The sequence below is a fragment of the Eretmochelys imbricata genome, chromosome 11 (assembly GCF_965152235.1).
Source record: "Eretmochelys imbricata isolate rEreImb1 chromosome 11, rEreImb1.hap1, whole genome shotgun sequence".
In the NCBI taxonomy this organism is placed as follows: Eukaryota; Metazoa; Chordata; order Testudines; family Cheloniidae; genus Eretmochelys; species Eretmochelys imbricata.
The window spans coordinates 30860044-30879755 of record NC_135582.1 but is presented as its reverse complement, the minus strand read 5'-3'; the positions used below and the strand labels follow the sequence as shown (position 1 = coordinate 30879755).

The 19712-nt window shown below is 42.8% G+C and overlaps 1 protein-coding gene across 4 annotated transcripts in view; it reads right to left on the bottom strand.

Moving 5' to 3' along the window:
- GPD2 (glycerol-3-phosphate dehydrogenase 2) overlaps window positions 1-16775 on the bottom strand; it is a 123626-nt gene extending 106851 nt beyond the window's left edge. The window contains exons 1-2 of one of the 4 annotated variants that reach the window (XM_077829387.1): window positions 16624-16775; window positions 15916-16020 (exon numbers count right to left, since the gene is read on the bottom strand). The gene's annotated coding sequence lies outside the window, so the exon portion shown is untranslated. Of the gene's footprint in view, window positions 1-15915; window positions 16166-16623 lie in introns of those variants that run through there. The other 3 variants (XM_077829388.1, XM_077829391.1, XM_077829390.1) reach the window with 3 other exon arrangements.
- Between the last annotated feature and the right edge of the window lie 2937 nt (window positions 16776-19712).

The following is a 19712-nucleotide window of genomic DNA, read 5'->3' as shown; positions in this document are numbered from 1 at the left end:
AGAGGCATGACATGAGAATTACAAGCATTTATTGAAATCAGAAAAATAAACTAGGCATTGCAAAGAATCATTTGACAGTAGATGATGTATAAAGTTTTGTACACTTTTCTAGCATATACACATTAAAAAGACATCTATTGCAAGTTCTGAGAGAAAATTTTATTCCTCTCCAAGTTTGAGATAGTTAAAAAAGTTATTGACAGCACAAACAGTCTATCTGTATTAATTTTAAAGGACTACAAAAATAAATCAGTTACTATACAAGGCACACATTGCAAAATGGACATAAAGTTAGGCAGTCAGACAGGTTTATTCTACTATATTCCAAATATTTCAAACAGTTAATAGCATGAGCATGAACCTGGAGTGCTGTAATTTGACTAAAGACTTGTGTCTTGTTCTTAATCTCTTATCCAAATGCAAATTATACCTGCATAACAGAACCACCCTAAGATCTATGATCTTGATCCAAAGTCCACTAAGTGTCTTGTTCTTAATCTCTTATCCAAATGCAAATTATACCTGCATAACAGAACCACCCTAAGATCTATGATCTTGATCCAAAGTCCAATGTGGTCAATGGAAGTCTTTCCATTGACTTCTACAGGGCTTGGATCGTGCTTAAAGAATAACGAGGAGCACTGAAATTCTTCAGAGCCAGGCTGTAACTAGTTATTTGTATTATGGTACACATAGTTCAATCTGTCACACAAAGGGTTAAGCAAAACATGCAGAATGTAAAGCATCCTGCTGAGGGAACTAGTTTAGGATCAATAAAAATTCACAGGGACAATAATTCAAACTTACAGCTACTGGTAGAGCTCCAAATATATACATATATATTAACATTTACAAGGAAATAAAAAAACAAAACAAATGAACATAAAAGGGAAAATATATTCAGGTTATTTAGCATAGAGGACAAATTTATATTTTTAACATTCAACTTCCAAAAATAAGGAGGTGAAATAATGTACCTTTTTCCAACAGAAAATAAAGTAAACCAAAATACTTATTAACCTTTCAGCAGTGCAAAAGATACCAGCTGAAGCTGAATTCCACTTTTGATTCTTCTTTAACATACTACACTGAAAAATTAAAGATGTCCCTCTCTGCGATGTAGACATCTCATTTAATAAGGCTAGCATCTTCCCAAGTGGTTCAAAATGTATAAGATATCACAAAGCCCTCTGAAACAGCATGAGAAATTGTGTTCTGCTACCAGTAATAATAATACCACCTCTCTCTTCTACAGTGCTTTTCAATATATAGATCTCAAAGCGTTTTACAAAGGAGGTCAGTATCATTATCTCTATTTTACAGATGGGGAAACTGAGGCATAGAAAGCCTGCCTACGGTCACTGAGTAGACTAGTGGCAGAGCCAGGAACAGAACCCACATCTCCTAAGTCCTCTACTCTATCCATCAGGCAATACTGCCAAGACAACTGGGGATGGAAAGTTCTTGTTTTGCCTTCACTTTCAAGGAGCACTACGACAAGTAGCTTCAGAACAAAATAAGATATATCAGATTTATTTTAATCTGTGTCTTTGGGTCGGAGGCGCCCTCTTTCATGCACATATGTACTTCAAAATGCAAAGACAGATCCAAAATACATAGGGGAAAGTTGTCAAACTAATTAACTACCATTGTTTACTAGCCTTGTACACAAAAAGCCAATCAAAAACAAAACACAAATACAAGTTTTCTACATTTTCTTTCATTGACTTCAAACTTCTTCAGGGTTTAAGTAAGCAAGTCCTTAATGAATGCATTGTTAACAGGGATGATTCTTCCAAGTGAATCCTTAAACCATGTGATAAAAACCAGACTGGATGCAAAGAGAAGAGAATCTTTCTTCCCTATCTCAGGATCTATTTGCAACCAAAACTCCCTCCCGTTTTATTTGTGCCTTTCCCCATATCTCAGCCACAACAAAGCTACTGGAGCTCCTTTAATGGATGAGTTCAAGCCCTTAGCCACTTGAACAGCTACACATGAATGAAGGGGAAGGAGTTAAGTGAGCTAAGCAGTGGCCTCAGCTCTGCTCAGCAAAACCACAGCAGGTCTGCTGTCCAGAAAAGAAGCTACACACCATGTCCACAACAACTTCAGCAACATGAGACAAGGCCAGCCTCTTGAACTCGGCCTCAGTTCTAATCCAGCTCATTCTTTCTCCAGCCAGTTAGGGCAGTATCTGGTAGTCCAGAGCCGTGGTTCTCAACCAGGGGCACGTGCACCACTGTGGGTACTCAACTCATCTAGATCAGTATTTCTCAAACTGTGGGACTGCAGTCCCCAAGGGGGTCCACAGGATGGGTTTAGGGGGGTGGCAAGCAGGGCTTCAGCCCTGAGCAACAGGACTTGGGCTTCAAACAAGGCTCACCAATTAAAAACAGACTCAATTATCACACTGACATATAAGTACAAAATCTACATTCCAATTAATTTATTTTATAATTATATGGTAAAAATGAGAAAGTACGTAATTTTTCAGTAATAGTGTGCTGTGACACTTATGTCTGATTTTTGTAAGCAAGAAGTTTTTAAGTGAGGTGAAACTTGGGGTATGCAAGACAAATCAGACTCCTGAAAGGGGGACAGCAGTCTGAGAAGGTTGAGAATTACTGATCTAGAGGCAGTGAAGGACTCAGGCTAGATCTGGCCATGCAACTGGCTAAAGCACTGAGCAGGGACTGAGCTAAGGCCCTTACTCAAATTTGACTCTAGCCACCCAGCTGCACTGTAGAATGTTTGTACCCAGCAAGCATTGCACAGGCCACTTCAATACTGCATGATCCCCATGAGAGTGCAGCCAATTTAACACTCAGTAGTTAGTGAAATCTAGCTCCACGGTGTTTAGTGTCTAGATTCCGCCTTTGTCTTTCTTCTGTGCCAACGTTTTCCATCTTCCCTTATCGAATAAATAATTCTGGTCTACGAGGGTCAAATTCTGTCCTCAGCTAAGAATAAGAAGCCCCCTTTGAAGTGACTGGCAGCTGGGGAGACTTCAAGACAGTAATTAGTTTCTAGTAAATGTACACGAGTTCAGGGGATGATACCACTAGCACAAAGGTTTTTATTTTAGGTCGTGAGAGGATTTGAGGTCACATCCACAACTAACAGGACACCAGGACTTCGATCCTTAGGTTCAAACTGCTTAGTAGCTCGAGCACTTGCTCTTCAGAAAATAAGATAGAAGAAGACTCTACTTAAGTAGAAGTCCAGAGACTTCAGGCTAACAGATGGATAAAGTAAACAGTAAAGCTTGGTAGTAAGTGTGAAATGCTCTATACACTGCCATCAGACAGTGTTTGAGATGTAAAACCCATGAAGAGACGTAATCCAATCTGTGATGTTTTGTATTGAAGAACTATATGAGGCTATTACCATGGAATCAGGTTGCCTTGCATTCCATTTTAAATCAGCATAACTAATAAAAAGTGACAGGTTTCAGAGTAACAGCCGTGTTAGTCTGTATTCGCGAAAAGGAGTACTTGTGGCACCTTAGAGACTAACCAATTTAAAATAAATTAAAAAATAAAATAAAATAAAAAGTGAGTCTCCCAAATAGATGACTCAAAAATAGACACAATCCATGTAGACTGTTGTGATAATGATTGTTACTATAAATTGTCATTGGTTTTAATAGCTGTGCCTATTTTTTAATATTGTTTTCATTTCCTTTAAAGAAATGTTCAAGTGAATTTAAAATGGTGAGAAATTCCAGACTGATGTCCCTATAGACTGATCAGACAGACAGTGTAAGCTTTCTCACACTGCCCTGCCAACATGCTTCTGCCCTGACCTGGAGTTACTACCCCAGGTTCCCTGCCTATTCAGTCTTTAGCCTTTCCAATGAGACCGCATTACTATGGTGCCAGTTGTGATGGTGGACAGGCAGGAGTGAGACAATCAACCTATGATTGTTTTGTCTAATTTAATAGAAGTTTAATGAAGTATTATCATGACTCAAGGGTAATCCTACATATTAACGGCTGTTTGCAGTCATCCCCGTGAAGGAAATACCCAGCAAGTAAAAAGGGGGGTTAAAAAATAATCTATTAAATGTGATAAGAATCACATGTGATAAGAATCAAATGAATCGATAAGAAAAAATGTTTATCAAAAAAGTTGATCAAAACATTATTTTACATTTAAAACTAACCGATTTATTAAACAAAGGAACTATTATCTGTAGTTAATAAACTTAACTGATTATTTCTGGTCACCATGTCGTTCAAGATTTTAGAACCAGTAGATTTTCATCATCTCACACCTTGTTTTTATTCAACATTGGAATATTCAAGATTGGAAGATGAAAACAAGCTTTCCTACTTTTTTGAGGGGGGAGAGAGGATTCTTAACTTGAATGAATGAGTCAGTTAACTGAATTAGTTGAATAAACTGTAGTGAAGAAAATATTCTCTCTACAATTGCTGTCAAAAGCTAGCTTAGCACTTCATACTCTACCAAGTGCTTACCGAGTGCCTTCCACCAGGTCAGTGGTTTGACTCTCTTTAAAACTTGGCATCAAATATGTACTACTAAATTATTTTTTGCATTTAATTTAAATTTTAATAAATAATAGTTAAATAACTATTTAAATTAGATTTGAAATGACAACCTATTAAATAATTTTTAATAAAGCTGTATTTGATTTCAATCTAAAAATCTCATTTTTTATTTTTTTTATCCACCCTGATTACTATGATCCTAACATTTACCCTTTAGCATCAGCCATTTTTTCCAGCCAAATAAACATTGTAGGAGGAAGTTGAGAGATACAAAAATTGTCTTGTTTATTCCAAAACTGGACATAGATCTGCACAGCTAAACAGACACCACCCTTTCAGTAATTACACAAGAAGTAATTTAGGCATGTCAGGGGAGGATTTCAATTTTCTAAATTAGTTCCTCATCTGTAAAGCTGATGAGCACCTGCAACTCCCATCCAAGTGAGTGGGAGCTGCAGGTGTTCAACATCTTTTGGAATCAGACCCTTAATTAGCACATATGGGCTCAGTTTATGAAGCTAACACTAGTCTGATAGCAACATATATAGCAAGATAATTTTCTAACAGGGCAAAAACAAATCAGGATGTAAGCATATGTACTCTGTTTGGATAGGCACCCAGTAAATAAACTACAATTAAAGGTGTTCACTGAAGTTATTAACATTAGCCTACACTTTCTAGGTGGATGATCACTGGACATCTTGAAACTGCACTGAGAAAAGTAAGTGTTTTGTGTGGTGATGTTTTTTAAAATCAAACCAGTTAAACTGGATTAGGAATTGACTACCTTAGGGACATCAATACACATTTTCAAGCCACCCCTTTTGTTGCTTTATTGTAAAATTTTAGCTAAATGTAACTAGTTAACTTGAAAATAATTTTTTTGGTGTGAAATAATGCCTTTTGGTATTTTGGAAAAAAAAACAATTATTTGCAGGGATTCAAGTGAGATCTGAGGTGCACTCTTCATTGTTGTGAACTGAGGGCAGAAGCCATGCAGTGACTTTTTTTCCTTTTTAATTGAAAGGGGGTTGCACTTGGACACTAGGGAGGGAAGCAGCTTGACATTCAGCTTTGAAAGAAAAGCCTGAGACTTTTTAAAGGCAAAATTACAAACATTTCCCTCCTCACTCCACATCCCCCACGAGTAAGACCTGAAGTAGTGGGAGGGATTATTTCGCATCAATGTTGGGCTCTTTTTTGTAAGTTCAGAATATTTCTCAGTCTAAAACAATATCTTCTTTTAAATGTTAAATTCACTAAAATGAATACAAAATGTTATTTTACTGTTATGTAGATTTTTCTATAACTTATTTTCCTGGGCTCATCCTTCATTCTGCTGAAATCTGTTCCGTCTTCCTCTTTGACAGCATGTTTTTCCCCCCCTTTTCTCTGATCTGCCTCACCATTAGTTTTTTTTTTTTTTTTTTTCAATCTTTCATCTAATGTTTGTTTTATTTCCCTCCCTTCCCATGTTACCTTTTCACTCTCTTCATTAAATTGTTCCCCATAAACCTGAAAATGTAGCAAGGGTTGGGGGTCAACAACTTGTGTCCAGTTATTCAGGGCTATACAATGCACGATTGTCATAAGAGCCCAATCCTGCATTTGTATTACATGAATGGTCCCACCAATGTCACATCCCGATGATCCCCTCCCTCAAGGGGTCCCCCGGGGAAGGCAGATCAGCATTGTATATTGCTAACGCTGTTGCAAGCATCGCAAAGCATTTTGGGGAGGGTCAAAGGTGTGAGTGAAGAGTGAAAGATTCTTTTGCAAGCTGCAAGAGGCCAAAGGGGGAAGGAGAAAGAGAGCAGAGAATGGATCAACTCAACACTGCAGCTAGCAAGCTCAGTCCAACGATAAGACAATGCCCCAGCCCAAGGACACTGCTCACAGCTGAGACTTGGCTGACAGCCAAGAAAGACGGGGGCGTGAATGTGACCGAGCAGCCATAAGAAAGAAAAACCCAACTGCACAGACCTGCAAGGCAGCGAGGCCAGCAAAGAAGAAAACAAGGTCTAAGACCACAGAGATTGAAAACACCAGCGAGACGGCAAGAGGGGGAGCCGAGCCTTGCATCCCTGGAGCCGGGGTGTTTTGAGAAAACTGAAGACACCATGGAAAGCTGGTTTGGACTGGCACAGAGGGCACCAGGAGCAGAAGTCCCTGAACGAAGCACCAAGGAGCCCAGGAATTAAAACCCTCCTGAGAGCTGGAGCAACTTGGAGATCACCATGGACCTGGATGACCTGTAAACACAGGACAGAACTCCCGTTCACCCTTCCCCCTCTTTTTCTTATGTTACACCCAGGCCTGGCCAGCCTCATGTAGTGCGTGTGAGAGTATGAAAGTGGGTTAGGGCTTGGGGCACCAACACTTTCTTCCTTCCTCTAAGTGATGTGGGGAATCCCCCACCCAGCACTCTCCACTGTTATATTATTTTATCAATAAAGCTTTAAAATTTAGACACTTGCTAATCTCCTCCCTTAATGATCCTGTGGCCTCAGCCTGATCACCTGACACCTCACGCAGATTGGTAACAGAAATCTGTCACACCAACTTCAATGGCACACCCATGTGCGTAAGGACTAGTTACATAAGAAAATATAGTAAGATCTAAACTCATCTATACTAATAGACTAGAAGACCTATCTTTTTAAGGAAAAGAGAAAGTAGACAAAAGCTCAGGAAGAGGCAAAACAAGAATCTCTGGAAACCTGCCTACCAGCATTCAAATAAACACCACAACAAGCCATACAGATAAAAGTAAATAGCAAATTGTTGTTTGAGTTGCATGAAAACCCTTGCTTTGAAACAGCCAAGAAAGTCATTTACATTTGAAAATAGGAACCAACTTTCTAAGCTGATATTGAAAACAGTGGTATTCTTCAACTATACTTATGAGAGAGATTTTAGAGGGTAGAAACCAGAATAGCAAAGAACTGTTGTTTGAGTGGAAATTAGATAAAATTTACCTAATGTTTTCATATAGGAAACTGATCTACCAAAAGATGGCTTACCTTGGTCTCCTCTACCCCTAAAATTTTCCAGCTCCCTTCTAATCCCATCAGCTTGCCTTGCCTTCCCTTCCCTCCCTACCATTCTCTCCCCTGGTCACAGACACAGAAGTCTCATCAGCTCTCCTCCTCTAACCTCTCCACCAGCCTAGTGATCCCATCCCACCTCCTGTTCTCCCTCACACTCATTCTCATCACTTGCCATGCAAAGCTCCTTAATCATTTACTCTTCTCTGGTTCTTCCCTTCCTAACACAAACATGTTTTAGTCTATCCCATCTTAACAAAAAGCCAAAAAAATAAACAAAACAAAAAACTTGATTCTGCATGACTCCCCAGCTACCTTCCCATCTCCCTTTCATCCCAAAGCCCCTTTCGACAACTGCAGTTTGGAGTCCCTCTCCCCCAGTTCCATTCTAGATTCTCTACTAACTGGTTTCCTCACCTTGCTGTCAACTGAAACTGCTCCTTCCAAAACCTCTAATTACCTCTTTTTAGCTAAATCTCCAACCCAGTACTCCATTCTCCTTCACCCATCAGCCACCTTTGACACAGTCAACCATATCCTTCTTGAAATCTTGTCCTCCTTTGGCCTCTATGACTCTGTCCTCTCCCAGTTCTCCTCCCACCTCACCAATTTCTCCTTCAGCATGTCCTTCAGAGGATCTTAATCTCCCTCCCTTCCCCGCGCCCCATTTTTTGTCTGGATTCCACAGGGCTCTATTCAGGACACCTTTCTTTACTCCCACTACACTTTATCTCTGAGTAATCTCATCCATAAACCAATTCAACAACATCTGTATGCTGACAACACACAGCTCTCTCTCTCCATACCAGACTGGTCGTCTTCTGTCCAAACTAAATTTTCAGCACATCTTTCTAACATCTCCTCATGGATGTCTAGCTGTCAGCTCACACTCAGCATGACTAAACCAGATCTCTATCTTCCCGTCTCCCAATCCCTTCCCAACACCAACATCCTGCCTGTCACTCAGCCCCATAACCTAGACATTATCTTCTACTCAGACCTCTCTCTAAGTCTTCACACCCAGGCTATATATAACTCTCTCACATTCTTTCTGTATAACATCTCTAAAATATGGCCTTTCCTATCCATCCGCACATCTAAAACTCTCATCAGGTCACATTTCTACAACATCCTTTTCTCTGCCCCTGACAAATGCAACCTTGCTCTGCTCATATCTTTTCATAATGCAGCTGCAAAGATTATTTTTCTAGCCCGCCACTTGACCACATGATCCCTCTCTTTGCATCCCTCCAGCAGCTCCCGTCTCTATCCCAAACATAAGCAACTTATTTTCACTTTCAAGGCCCTTCACAGCCTATCCCCTCCCTGCCTATCACCTCTCATTCAGTATCAAGAGCTAGGCGATTGGCGTGCCTATAGCCCAGTGGTTCTGGCCGCCACTTCCACAGCTCCCATTGGCCTGGAGCAGCGAACCGCGGCCACTGGGAGCCACGATCGGCCGAACCTGTGGATGTGGCAGGTAAATAAACCAGCCGGCCCGCCACGGGCTTTCCCTGCACAAGCAGCGGAACAAGCTTGGGAACCACTGCTATAGCCTATCGTGCTATTGTCTTACTGTTTCCTTGTATTCCCTCAACAGTCTCTATAGGTATCTGTTGTCTCGTCTTATACTCAAATTGTAAAGTCTTTGAGACAGGGATTGTCTTTTTGTTTTGTGTTTGTACAATATGTAGCACAAAGGAGCCCTAGTCATAAGTCAAGGCCCCAAGGTGCTATGATAACACAAACAAACAAACAACAAACAATTAATGATAGATTGATCCTGAAGACATATTAGTGGTTAGCCTTCCATGGAGCATTCAGTATATTAATTTTCAGGACACTAATTCAGAATGCTAACAAAGCAATGCAGCATATCATTATTATATAAATGGGAACATTTTTAACATCTTTATAGAAATTGTACAGTAATAATCCAAAACACAGAATTCTGTACCATTACAGTAATACTCAAAAAATAGATTTTTCATTTATATATTTTATTATATAAAGACAGGAATTTACTATTAAAGACAGAATAGTTTAGATGACACTAAGTTATTAGGAGGGCCTACTTCAAGAATCATAAAAGTAACTACTGTGCTTACACATGTACGAATATATGTGCAGCAACTGGAGCTTATCTGAGTTTTAATCTGATATGAAGATAAAATGTACAAGGGAATGCATGAAAATATAGAAACAAGGACATAGACACTTGACTGTGTCCTTAACTGTCAAACCTAGATATCACACACTAAGTAAAAGTTAACTAATCTTCAGTCATTGCCCCTTACTGCTGAACATTTATGATAATATATTACCTTTTCCATAAACCACTGAGATATAGCACAGCTCTGTTTGGCTAATACTGGCTAATATTATAATAGTATAATAAAAATATACTATTGCCATTGAATATACTATATGCCGAATCTGTTCCTTAATTAGTATGTAGAAACATGCCCCATTTTGGCATGGCACATTCACTGTCCTGCCTGTGTTGTCCTCCTGATCTTCCACTGCTCTGCCCAGCCTCCAACTCTTTCCCAGGTGAGGTGACACAGCCCTCCACGCTAGGCCACACAACAGCTCCACTCCTTCTCAAGTCCAAAATGCAGCTGCAAAGATCTAAACACAGCGTCTACCCAAAAATGTCCAGTACAAGAATTCCACCCGCTGAAATCCACAATATACATGAAAAAATAAAATAAAAACTCATCCCTTTACCTGGAAAGGGCCCTGTTAAGAGCAGTCTTCCCAGTTCTTAGCCCCAGCCAACCTTCTCTCCTCACAGAAAGAGCTCAAAGTCTGTTCTCCCTCCCACTAAGACAGCACCTGAGCTGGGTTCTCCCTTTTTAACTCCTCCCTCAAAGAATGACACCAGCTTCAGATGCCACAGCATGGGGCTGATTTGGCCTCTATTAGCCTAACGAACCCTTGCTGCCTAATATGATATTTGTACACCCCATCATCACATGTTGTCATACAAATGAATATGTAGCTCTCCAGGTACTGTACCTACTGTTTTAGGATTTATCTAGAATTGGGAAATTTGCACCAGTGTGACTACATCAGTGTACAGGTTTCAGAGTAGCAGCCCAAATAATGTAGATAAACTCCATGAGTGCATGCCCCATCTTACATTGGTGCTGTATAGCTACATTGGTGCAAAAAAGCCCTGCATAGAAAGAGCCTGTGATGGAGTGTTCACCCACACCAGTCTTTAAGGGGTTAAGGTATGCTAGATGGGCCAATTAACCACATAGGTTGCCCCTGGAAGGGAGCCAAGGATCAATAAGGCTTAATTAAGGATGAAGCTTACCTGGGCAGAAACAGGCCGGGATTCAATAAAACTAAGAAGCAGAGAACAGAAGGGACTTGCAGGGGGCATAGGGGCTAATTTCATAGGTGCTACGGGGCTAGAGCACCCACCAGCAGTCAAGCTCCCCGCCCCAGCTCACCTTCACCTCCACCTCCTCCCCTGAGCATGCAGCGTCCCTGCTTCTCCTCCCAGCACCTACCACTGTGAAACAGCTGTTTTGCAGCATAACAAGCTGTGGGTAGGGGGGAGGAGTGGGAACGCAGTGCACTCAGGGGAGGAGGCAGAGAAGAGGCAGGGCTGGGGCGGGGACTTTGGGGAAGGGGTTGGAATAGGGGCAGGGTAGGGGTGGAGTCAGGGAGGCAGGAGACATCAAGCACCCACCTGCACCAGGAAAAGTTGGCACCTATGGCAGGGGGAAATAGTCAACAGGAGGGATGTTGGTTAGAGATTACAGGGTTGGAGAAGTAGCTACAGAGCAGAGGAATCTCTGACAGGTAGTAAACCAGAGGTGTGAGAGGACAGAGAGAGGAAGTAAAACAGAGCTCCGAGAAGTAGCAGCTAAGTCTAGAAGTAGATCATAGTTGTAGAGCATAGGATCTCTGGGCTAGAACCTGTAACAGAGGGAAGATCTAAGTTTCCCTACCAGAAAAGTGGCACAGCCTTGGATGTAGAACAGAGAATTGACTGGAACAGCAGAGGGACAGCTTACCTAGAAAGACACTAATGGCCATCCCTCCCATCCCATGAAGTGGAGAATTAAAGTGACCTGGATGGAGGGACAAGTAACAAAAAAGATTACTACCAAGAGTCCTAGAAGGTGATATTAAAACAATGGGCTGAGCAACTGCTGGAAGGGACGTCTGATCAGTGGTGAGCTAATCCCCAGATAAGCCATGAGTCAGTGCAGGAAGTAGTGAACCCTGCTACAAAGCCTTATGTACATGCAGAGCAAACATCAGAGAACGTAGCTCTCCCACTCAGCTAGTTAATGTTGTATTATTTGAATCGTTAGAAAACTGGGGCAAATGTGGCAGTATTAGGTCCATAAATGTGCAATGTTTCAAATATAACCTCAGTGGGAAAAAAATCCTCCTGCAATGTAAGTTTTTAAAAAATTAAATAATACATTCATTTTTGTGGTTTAAAATTAATCCTCATCTACACATTCACTGACATCAGAAGCAGAATTAGACAAGCATTTTCGCCCCGACAATAAACTTTTATGTACAAATGAGTCTTTTGAAGGCAAAAAAAACTTGGTCATTGAAAATTGCATAATGAATATACTTGGTTATATAATTATGGATGATGCAACTTGAGGCCATTTTTGAAAATATGAACCATGAGCCAAATCTTTAGCTAGTGTAAACTGGTAATTTAAGCCAGTGGAATTATGTTTACACTCATTGAGGATCTGGCTAGTCTCTTCATAGCTATATAAATAATCTGACAATGTTGAAGAATTCAAGGATCTAATAGCATAAAAATGACTTATAAATAAAGAAAATTATAGTTCTTATCAGCTTTGTCACTCTCGGTGAGCAGAAGAGATTTTTTAAAGAGTGAAACAAAATTAAAACAGTTGTATTAAAATGTGACTGAGATACTGTTTATCGGGTAAGTTGTCTTCTTCCTCTTTCTTGCCATTTCCCTATCTGGAGTCAGCAACTTGTATAGCCTTCTTCCAAAACTCATGCTTGTATGCCTGGCTGTTATACAATTTGTCTCCCTAAGGTCCACTGATATCTGGTCAATGTTCTGAGACTTTAGCCTTCCCCTTAGTCATCTTCCATCTACGATCACTACCAATATAACTCCTGGGTCTCCACTAGATATGCCCATACTAACGTAGCCTCACCTCTCTCAATTTGTCTTCAGTCAAGACAACCCACATTAGGTCCCCCACAACCTCATTTTGTTTCCTATCACAGAGTGTCCAACCATTTGACCATCTCCGTGTTGGAGAGCACACTCATTTCTCTTCTTGTGGCGGGGCAAGTCTCTGTTCTATACATATAGGATTGGTCAAGTTACAGTTTTAAACACTCTTCCCTTTTAACTTTATTGGCATCTTTTTATCACAGAGACATCTCCTGCCATTTGTACCAACCAGAGTGGTACAATGCTGGGCATTACTCGGGAGGGTACCATATTCAGCAACCATTGATCCTAGGTATTTAAATTCACTTATCTGATAAGTGCTATCTATAATACTACCAATCAGTACTCAGAAGATGGGCCTAACTAGCCTAAGATGACAAACCATATAGCCCCTGTGACAATCAGCTAAGTTGAATCTATACATATTCACACATGGGATCATGGAATGAAAGACCCAGCAAAATGCACAGAGCCCATGAAAGTAACACAGTTACAATTCCAGTGGAAAGTCAAAGTCTGAATTTCCTGACCTCAGACAATTTAAATCTCAAATCTGTTGCATTCATTATTTTAACATACACAAAATTAATATATAGCATCAATGATACCTCTTATATGTTCAAGAATTGTCCTAGGATGGACCACATCTAAATAGAGAGACTATCTCGTGGACAAACTCTCCTGCCATTTGCAATCAAACACCTCCCCTTTCATTTATAATCACATAACTGTCTTGTAGCAACTACAGTGATCATTACGCGGGAAAGTAATATTAGGAAAGTATTTAATATAGTTTAGCTGTTTTTTAAAGTGACTTCGTAGCTGGAAATAAGGAAAGCCAGCACAATATGACCAGCCAGCTTTCTGAAGACTGCCAGCAACTATTTTCAAACTTTGATCCAAAGAGTGTGTGTATGCGTATATATGTGTTGAGGGGGGAGAGAGAGGGAGAATATAAGAAAAGCATCTGTGATAAATATGGGTAAGAATCACAAAGTAGAATGAGTCTGAGACCAGTGTCACTACTGCAATAATATTTGTACAAGAGGTATCCACGGCTTGACAATTTCAGTCACCAGAGACAAGGAAACTCTCCCTCATAAATTAGGAACCATAAGAATTAAGATTCTATATAAAAATAACCTGCCCCTTATGGTCAAGAAGATGAATTTCCAAATGTAACAGTGTTGTCTGAGTCTACAAACAGAACTCCAGTGCCCTGCTACTTATTCAGTGCTTTTTCAAACAGCATTAGTGTGAAATTGGTATGAGGATATTGAGTAGAAGCAGTGCAAATGCCTAGTCTTATCAATTTCATTCTGTTGCTGCTTAAGAAAGCTCTAAGTAGCAGCAGTAGGCACTGGAGTTGAAAAACAACAACAAAAAACAGGACAGAGGATGGAGAAAACGCAGCTGCTAGGGGAAAAGAAACAGAATTATTTTTGCCCCAACAGTGGAGAACAGTGAGAGTCCAAAGACAGAGACAGATCCTACTTCTTATCAGCAACCCGGGGTACAGGGCTAGCTTCAAATTTATCTTTAGTATCATCCTCTACGTAGGTTTAGTCCTAAGGAAGGTAGATCTGATAAATTTTTCAAGCCTTGGGAAATAGCTCATATAATTGAGGGTGTGTCCTAATGGCCTTCACACAAGACACTTCCCTAGCAGCTAGTGGCTGGATAGAAGAGAGAAAAGCTCAAGGAACTCCACCTGGTCATTAACTATACAGAAATACCCAACTCAAAAGATTTTATTCCATAAAAATCTTTTTTAAAACTCAAATTAAAAGTAATTCCCTTTATTTTCAAAAGTTCAGCAATGTTACCATGAATATGGTATTCTGTGGCCAGTATCCATCTTCCTAGAAGTTAGATTTGTATGGTATCCAATAGGAAAGCAAGACTCAATCAATGTTCCGCTATGTTTATTAGTTTGTTATAGAACATTTACTTTTTTGTCAATTAGAATTTTCAAAAAAAAAAGGTGCAATATATAACAGACATTTTCAGTAGTGACACCAACTTAACTATAGTAGAATGCTTCATTAGCAGAAAAGTTAACCAAACAGATTCCACAATGTTTAGGGAATTGTCTGAAATGTCACTATATAAAACAAGAGCTTCAAAATACTAAGAAATACTCAGTGTACTTAACTACTGGATGAGGTGATGCAAAAAAAGAGGTAGCTACAAGGCACCTTACACAAGTTTGTAATATATCATCAATTTTTAAAATTTAAATGTAAATACTTTCAACTCTTAAGTAACAACTGGAGTTTCTGTTACAGAACACATTCCACTGTGAAATCCCTGTTTAATCGTGTGATCTGAAAGGATGAGTATCCCCAAGAAATTTATAATAATCTGTTGGGGTTGTAAAAATGAGAACTTTTGCAAGTATGGGTAAATGTATAAGAATGGTTTATATAACTTTGAGTGATTACACTTAGTTTCATAACAAGTATATTATCCTGTTCATGGTTTGTTTTTAAAACCACTGAGCAACACTTTGCAGTGTTTCTCCCTCCCTCCCTGGATCCACAACTGTAAATATAAACTTACATCAGAATTAAATGCTGAAGCAAAAAACGTCACTTGCCGCCTACAAAAGTTTTGACAAGTCCATTACAATTTTATCTATGAAGCAAGAGGCAACGCAATCCATCGGAGTTATGACACAACAAAATTTAGTAACTGAGTCCTGAAGAAGTTGCCTGGCCGTAGTTTGCACAAGTTAAACCCTTCCTGCCCCTCATGCATAAAAATGCCTTTTGATGATGACAGCTCAGAAAGGAAATGTTTTCACCCTAGCTGTGCTCTTATTTGATTCTGCCAAATAACAAGAAGGTGAGGTGGAGTAGTTCCTGCAGCCCAGCCAGGGCAGCAGCTGCTTGACAATATCAATTGTGCTGCCAAGCCTTGTTTTATTATTTTACATGTACATATAATATTAAATTATTTATCAGATTACTTACCAGTGTTCCCATGAGTGCCCTCTCAAAAAAGCTCTGCCAGCCCACTATATTTAAATGGAGTGAGGTGGTATGCTTCAATTTTTCTCCCCCAGTATCCCTCTATATTATATTACTGACATGAAGTCAACTTAAAGCAAAGCAGCTTTTAAAAAAATAGCACGGACACTTACAAAGCAGGAATTTGCTGGCAAGGAGCCTAGTCAGGCTGTTGCTCCCTGAAACACGAGGAACTGCCCCGTAATACTAGCCGATGCTTCCAGCAAGGTTTTTACCGCCTAGGATGGAAGAGAAGGTGGATGCAGCGGGGCTGATGCAGCTTCCAGCCAGCAGCCTCGGTACCTGAGCGCTCAGCAGCGGCTCACGGGCTTTCTAGGTACCAGGAAGCGCGGAAGTCCACGGGGGTCGGGCCGGGGCCGCCGGCTTAACTGGCGTCTCCTTCGCCCAATGGAAGGGCGAAGCGCGAGCAGGCGGCGGAGAGGATGAGCTCCTTGCAGCGCTCTGGCGCTGGGCCCGGGCTTGCAAGGAGCACGGCGCAGCCTGTGCTGACAGGCTGCCGGTGCCCTGCACCGTGCCCGGAGGAGCTAACGCCACCGAGTGCAGATTAGGGCGCCAGCAGGATAGAGCCGTTACCCCTTGCACTATGGCCTGAGCACTCACTAGTGAATCCCCCTTAATACCCCCCATTAGGCCCAGACGCAACCTGATTCTGTGACTATTTATACCTCCCCCGTCGGCCTGTCTTTGTCCGCGCACTGCCTGGAGCTGTTGCCTAAAGGAAGCGACTCTTCCCCGAGCAGGGAGGGTAGGCTCCCCACTCGGCCCTGTGCAGCACTGGCCCCCGCTGCTCCGGGATGCAGGAATCCGTGCATCTCCCTTACCGTGCTTCTTGCTGCTTCCCAGAAGCTGCTTTCCCTGCTGTACTTGCCCGTCCAGCCCCTAGTTCAACACGCTTCCAGGCAGCACGAGGCGTGTCTTCTGGTAACCAGACACTGAGAAGTAACCTCCTCCTGCTGCTGCTGGAAGGAGCGGCGAGGGGAACAGCGCAGAGCTGTCCCTGCTCCGGCACTGGCCGCGGCTGCTGCTGCGGGCGGGCGGGTGCGCGCGCTCTGATCCCCCCCGACCTCCTACCCTGGACCGGGGTCTCTGGCCACAGTGGCCAGTCCTGCTCCCCCACCTTGCGCTGTTTTGTTGGCTCGTCGCTGCTTTTGTCCCCTTGATGCAATTTGGATTTGCTGCCTCCCCCTTTGGGGCGGGGGGGGCGCATGCCTTGACGCCCCTTCTCTCCCCTCTCTCTGCTCTCATATGCCCAAGAAGATCCCCACCCCCCTTCTTGGCAACTGAGGGCCTCCTCTCACCGTTTGTTTCCCCTCTGCCCACCCCTGTCTGCCCCTTCCTGAACACTTCTTTCCCCTCCTCCACCTCCCATGTTTGCCTTGAGCTCTTCTCTCTAGCCATCCCCATGCGGCAGGGAGGGGCAGGTCACTAATATTCCCCTGGTTCCCCTGGTTCTTTTGTTTGGACCCTCCTGCCTCCTAGGAAGGAGGGCAGGCTATCGTTTTTGTTAACTGCCCCCATTTTTCTCCCACCACCGTGGCAAGCCCCCACCCTCCCCTATAAGGCTTCTGCCCCTTTGGCCCAGATGAGTCAGAGGCTGAGGGGGGGGAAAGGGGATTCCATGGTCAACACTGTTGTCCTCTCCACTCCATGTCATCAGCCTTCCCTTCAAGGACAAAGTTTCCACTGTCAGCACTTTCTTTTCTTCTAAGGGCAAAGGCAAGGGCCTACCAGAAAGAACTCTTGATCACAGCCACCCCATCTACGGGGGCTGGGGTTGCGTCTATCACCACCACCTCCAGATTTTCCACCCACTCCATAAGTCCAGGAGTACACAGTCCTAGGACCATGTGGCTGCAGAGTTACCATCTGCCAGAGCCACTAATTACCAATTACCAATTTTTCTCTGCCTAGAGCAACTGATGCCCCTTTCTCAACCTTGACAGGAGGACCAGGTTCTGGCTTTCTGTTCCTGGTGGTCACCTAATTCTCGGTGTGGGCATTGTAGGCAGAAGGCAAAGCCAAAGCACGAGTCTCAGACAAGTGACTCTCTACAGTTTGCAGCAAGCCTCCCACTCACCATTCAGAGACGATGTTGTAGCTGCCTCTGAAATGCTGCCCCCTAGGACAGTCCAACAGATGGAAATGGCTGAGGAGGTAGCAGAAGGGGACAAAGTTGCTGTCTTCCTTTCTTTGGAGTCCTTGGTGGAATAGGCCTTGGGTGAGATCCCCCCGCCTTTAACACCATTCCCACCAGTTGGTGCCAAGGTCAAATTCTCCTCAGTGATTTATAGGGGGAACTCTGTGGACTTAGAGGCCATCTTTGAGGATATTGAGGCCCTGGGCTGACCCTAGTCATCCCAGTGTAGTGCTTCCTCCTCTCCCAGTCCTTGACCCTGATTCTGCCCCTGGCCTCGATTCTGGCCCAGTGCTTGACAGTAGTAGCCTCTTCGCTGTCATGACCAGTTTGGTGGGTAACAGAGCTTGGTGGCCAAACTTTGGGCCTTCTGGGATGCCATTAGATGGAGCAGCTTGTCCCTGAGCTCCTTTGAAACTGCTCAGGGACTCTGAGCCTGCCAAGGGGAATGTCAAAACCAAGTCAGTGGGTGCTGAGTCCATTGTGGCACTGCCAGTCCCTGGTGTTAAACTCATAGACTCCAGCCACAAAGATGGGTTGGAGTTCCTTGTTGATACCTTTACCAAGATTGCTGTGGTATTGTTGATCCCATCGTTGATCTAGGGGCGTTGACTAACCTCCCATATTCAACAGCCCTGGGGTAGTCCTCTCATTCTGCAGGGGACAGTCACCAGGAGGCTATATTTGTTTTTCTCCTTCTCCCATTCCCTCTGTAGCTGCTTTGCTCTCTCTGTCTCTAACACCTATGTTGAGGGACAGGTTGGCCTATGTGGTATAGGTAGTGCCAGGCCAAGCTGTTGTCACTGTGGAGAGGGGAGTTGTCCCCCCAGGCAGAGCAAAAGTGATGAAAGTCTGACAGAGGATGACTGTGAGTCAGTGAGCTTAATTGAGTCCACAGACTCCTTTGCCTGTGCTGTTCCACAGGAGGACTTGTACCCCATTTCCTGGAGCAGGTGCATAGCTTGACGAAGCTTGCTTTCCAGGAATTTTGGAGTTTCCACTGCTTCCTCAGTTCTGTGAGGGCCCTATTGTAGGAAGCAAGGGAATGGGAGTGGTACTCAACATAGTACCAGGGGGCCCATTGCTTCCACGATTCCCTGTTCACCTATGAAGCAGAGCACAGTGCAGCCCCCACTGTTGCAGGAGGTGCTAGATACTCTCCTACTTTTGGATGGGGGAATTTTCTATGATAATCATGCAGAAGACTCACAGCACTGTGCCTGCCCAGTCCACTTGGTTGTTGGAATGTGGGAAGGAGGGAGAATAGTGTGCACTTCAGTCACCTCACCAGGTTATCTGGCAGGGTAGCTTTCCTGTTTCTCCTGGACCTATCGTCCAAAGAGCTGAGGGTCACCAAGATTGTGCTGAGTCATCTGCTGCACTTCCAGGAGCATACAGTGGGGCGGGATTTGAGGACATTTATGCCCCCATAAGCCAAAATTAGTGTATTTATATCAGCAAGCATCTATCGTGTTTAGCTATCTTTGATCCTTTTGAGTGTCTAGTACAAGAGAGGGATTTTAACATCAACTTTGAATTGTGGGGCTATATGAAGAGTGAGAGGTACTAGGTCACCACTGACATCTTCATTTTGGCCCATGAAGGAGCACTTACAAAGACCACAGTGTGGTAAGCCAGCTGTAGGATACTGCCACTCTGTCATAGTGGGCTTCATAGAACCCTCACAGGAGTTCTGGCTGGCCTGGCAAGGACAGAAGGGTGCTTTTACCATGGAGAGAAGGAGATGGTGGGATGCATGCACAGTTCTCTTGCTGC